This window comes from Lithobates pipiens, unplaced genomic scaffold (assembly GCF_037356315.1).
Source record: "Lithobates pipiens isolate NorthernLeopardFrog02 unplaced genomic scaffold, aLitPip1_a1.2 Scaffold_1, whole genome shotgun sequence".
Lineage (NCBI taxonomy): Eukaryota > Metazoa > Chordata > Amphibia > Anura > Ranidae > Lithobates > Lithobates pipiens.
The window spans coordinates 17466598-17471483 of NW_027507685.1; positions in this window are offsets into that span (position 1 = coordinate 17466598).

Genomic DNA, 4886 nt, shown 5'->3' on the forward strand with positions numbered 1-4886 from the left:
ACTCTTGGTGGGCGCTGGAGCACCCTGCTGTGAATGATTATATCAAGAATTGTAATTACATGCCACTGTTGAACAGTGGTAGAAAAATTGGGCCTTTGGTGGTGCTGGTGCCACAACACTAAAAGTCCTCACAGTTACTCTCGGTGGGCGCAGGAACGAGCCCTGCTGTGAAATATTATATCAAGAATTGTAATTACATGCCCCTGTTAAACAGGGGCTGAAAAATTGGGCCTTAGGCACTGGTGCTGGTGCCATGACACTGCAACCTCTCCCAGATACTCTAGTTGGAGTGCAGGAATGAGCCCTGCTGCAAAGCATTGCATCGAAAATTGTAATTGCACACCCCTGTAAAACAGGGGCTGAAAAATTGGGCCTTAGGCACTGGTGGCATCACCCAGAACCAAAAATGTTCTTCCAAGCTACCAGCAGGATCATTGAGGAGGAAGAGGATAGTCAGTCAACATAACAGGACAGTCACTCAGCATCAGAATAGGCAGTCTTGAAGGGATGTGACATTTCAAAAAAACTTATTCGGGTTACATCAGCTTCAGGTGCTTGGTAGCTGGTGGTGATCCAAGACTGATTCATCTTTATGAAGGTTAGTCGATCAACCGAGTTGGTGGACACGCGCACCCTGTAATCGGTTACAAAGCCTCCAGCAGCACTGAAGGTGTGTTCCGAAAGAAGCAGGACAGGCCAGTAGCTCAATTGCATACCGTGCAAGCTCTGGCCAGTGATCCATCCTCAAGACCCAGTAATCCAGAGGATTTTCAGTGGGAAAGGTGTCCAAGTCTGACCTTGCCTCTAGGTATTCCTGCACCATGTAAATCAGACGATGGCGATGGTTGCTGGAACCAATCATACCTTGGGGCTGCAGACTAAAAAAATTGTCTGAACGCATCGGTCAAACGGCCACCTTCTCCACCGCTCCTTCTGTGACTGACCGAAGCCTCAGCAACACGTTGTCCAGGACCAGGAGTTTGTAACCTCCCAGTCTCTGGGAACGCGTTGCACAGAGCTTTCTGCAAGGCCTACCGGAGATGTCTCATCCTCTGCTCCCTCTGCGATGGCAAGATAAGGTCCGCAACCTTACCCTTGTACCGTGGATCAAGGAGAGTGGCCAGCCAGTAAGATCCCTCTCCTTGATCCAAAGAATACGAGGATCCTTCCGCAGGCTTTGCAGGATCAGGGAGGCCATGCAGCATAGGTTAGCTGAGGCATTCGGTCCGGAGTCCTCTGGGTCACTAAGGACAACATGATCCTCAGCCACCTCCTTCCAGCCACGTACAAACCCATGGGTTTCTTGGGACTGCAAATCATCCCTACAAGACTGCTGATGCTAAGTGCCAGGCTCCACCTCAATGCTGACACAAGCTGCCTCCTCCTCCTCCTCCTTGTCCTCTTCCTGTGTGATGGGTGGGACAGCAGGAACACTGTCTGGATAAAGGGGGCCTTGAGAGGCAAGGAAGTCCTTCTCTTCCTGCCTCTGTTCTGCCTCAATTGCCCTGTCCATTATTCCATGCAGCGTATGCTCCAACAGGTGGACAAGAGGTACAGTGTCACTGATGCATGCACTGTCACTGCTCACCATCCTCGTGGCCTCCTCAAATGGAGACAGGACAGTGCATGCATCCCTGATCATGCCCCACTGGCGTGGTGAAAAAAAAACTGAGCTCCCCTGACCCTGTCCTGGTGCTGTAGTCACACAGGTACTCATTGATGGCCCTCTGCTCTCCTCTGACGGGGGGTGGGCTTTGACAAGAAACACAGCGGCGGTGACCGGCGGAGAGAGCCGCCTATGGACAAGGAGAGGAGGGAGGGGAGCACTTTGGCACTTCAGCACCCCCACCTCTGTGGCGCCCGGTTGCACTGCACCCCGTCCAGGATCGGCCCTGACCCCGCCCCTTATGATGCCACAGTCCTGGAGGATGCTGGGACTGTGATATCATAAGGGGTGGGGTCACCCTGTGACATCACCCAGTGACCCCGCCCCTTGTCCCTATATAAGTCACCGCACAGAGAGCGCATCGTGTCAACATAGGAAGAAGAAGAAGGAGAAGGCGGGCAAGAACAACCGATGAGCGGGACAAGACCCCCGAAGTCGGAAGACCCCCGGATGGCGGCGGCGATGAAGGAGAAAGCCGGGCTCCTCCACTAGTAAAAGAGCAGTAGATAGCCGAGGAGTCCGGCAAGAAGACCCACGAAGACGGACGAAGAGAAGATGCCCGAAACTGTCTAATAAAGTATTTTAAAAACCTGTGTTGTGTTTTTTTTAATGTACACTTTTTTTCCCCAGGTGAATGGGTAGGGGTACATGGTACCCCAAACTCATTCACATAGGGTAGGGGGCCGGAATCTGGGGGCCCCCTTATTAAAGGAGGCTCCCAGATTCTGATAAGCCCCCCACCTGCAGACCCCGACAACCAACGGCCAGGGTTGTCGGGAAGAGGCCCTTGTCCTCATCAACATGGGGACAAGGTGCTTTGGGGTGGGGAGCCGCAGGGCCCCCCTTCCCCAAAGCACCCCCCCATGTTGAGGGCACGTGGCCTGGTACGGCTCAGGAGGGGGGCGCTCGCTCGTCCCCACCCCCTTTCCTGATCGGCCGGGCTGCGTGCTCGGATAAGGGTCTGCTATGGACTTTGGGGGGACCCCACTCCGTTTTTTCGGCGTAGGGGTTCCCCTTTAAATCCATACCAGGTGACTGGGCTAGCGAGGTGTCAATCTCGCCAATGGAGGTGGCGACATTGACTTCCTTAGCTAGTTCCGTCTACCTAGAGCCACGTTCAAAATGAACGGACTTTACTCCATGTGTGGGCAAGTCCGTTCATTTCAAAAGTCCGGCGGACTAGCACACAGGCGGCCGGATTGTCCTTTTGGGAACAAAAAGTCAGCCGGAGGCCACACACGGGCGGATTGTTCCCCTCCCCAAGTCCGCCGGATAATCCGATCGTATGTACGCGGCATAAGAAGTCTTTATTGGGATCCTCCCATGATCTTTTAACAATAAAGAAAATAAAGGAAGAGTGTACACTAATGAGGCCTGGAGGGGAGTCTCTCTCTGATGCACACAGAGAGGGCTTCTGTTAGAGAGTCTGTTAGAAAGAGCCCCCAGACATAGTACAGGAGATGGTCAGAGACTGCAGACATGATACAGAAGATGGTCAGAGACTGGAGAAATAATACAAGAGAGGGTCAGAGACTGCAGACATGATACAAGAGACGGTCAGAGATTGCAGACATATTACAGGAGATGGTCAGAGACTGCAGACATATTACAGGAGATGGTCAGAGACTGCAGACATATTACAGGAGATGGTCAGAGACTGCAGACATACTACAGGAGATGGTCAGAGACTGCAGATATTATACAGGAGATGGTCAGATACTGAAGTTCCTATGGATTTTAGTGGATAATGGCCAATCGGCCCTCTCACCTTACCCAGTGATACAGAAACAACAGTTCCTCTGATCACGAGTCAGCTCACTCTGAATTGCCTGTGGCGACTCTGCTGGGTAGCACTCAGATCTGAATTCTGACAATAACTCCATCCCTTTCTCCACCAGGGATGGTGCAAGGCTTTGTGGCTTTCCTTCTGGTGGCACAGGGCAGCAGGGTTCTCTCTATTATGGTGTTCCCTCAGCGCTGTGCTCTCCCTCTGGAGTCCTGGATGCACTTCCCTGAAAGCTTTCCTGGGCTCCTGGCTCTCTCTCTCTCTCTCTCCTGTTCAGCTGGGCATGCTGTGTGGGCTGCGGTTTCCGTGTTACAGTGGGGCTGCTAGTCCTCTGGACTACATGTCCCACAATCCTCTTCTCTGCTTCTTTTTGTATTCTTTGTCTTTCCTGACCGATATGAAGGCGGAGAAAGAAACATAGTGGGTGGCTGTGCTGGCAAGCGCCGCTCACTAGTACAGCAGCGCAAGGGAGAGGGAGGGGGGGGGAAGAAGAGCTGGCGGCTGGTCTCTCTCCACACAGAGACAGCCACTCTGATCTCCAGCTGCTTTGCTCTCCTCCTCTAACAGGTGGAGGGAGATGGGATGGGCTTGGGCAGGAAACACAGAGAGCCCTTTTCCCGTTGCTAACAGTAGTGGCGGTGGCACAGTCTCTCCTCTTCTGATCTGCTCCTGTCAGTTGCTGGTGGAGAGAGCCGCCTCTGGACACAGACAAGGAAAGGGGGAGGGAGGGGAGAACTCTGGCGCTTTGGCTTCCCCACCTACTGTCTCATCCACAGCAAGCCACATCCTCTCAGAAAATGCTGTTCTTTTGCGGGAAAAGTCTTGGAAAGATGCAAGGAGTTCCTGAGAATTCATAATATTTATTTAAGATGTGCATTTTAGAGCATTTCGTCAAAGACTGCAAAATTACAGTTAAGCAGACCTTTCCCCTTCCCCCTCATCTAATCATACTGTACTTTACATAGTTAAACAAACACATTTAAAGATAATTAAGATAATTGCTTGCTTTCTCCTTTATTCCATTGACACACACTAATGCACTCTTCCTCCCCCTCGTATCCCTTACCACCATTTTCAAAAGTAATGTAAGTAACAGTAGGATGTGCGTCTTTAGGCTAGTACACTGAAGAACCCATTCAAATAGAAAATAACAAGTTTAACAAATTTATGTTATATTAACCCTTTCGCTGTCACCAACTTATGTCATATGACAGTTTTACACAATATGGTAATGATTAAGCACAAGATGTATATGTGAAACGCATCTACGTGACCACAGTTTGGTGTCTTTGGTGTTATCTTTGTGAAACAAAATAAAAGGCAATTGGAAGTTCTGGATATGCAGCCATTTCTTTCTTCTTTTGGCAGTTTTACACACACTCCCTGTAATAGCCAGGAATATATGTAAATCTGACAATCCAAATGTCGTCTGTC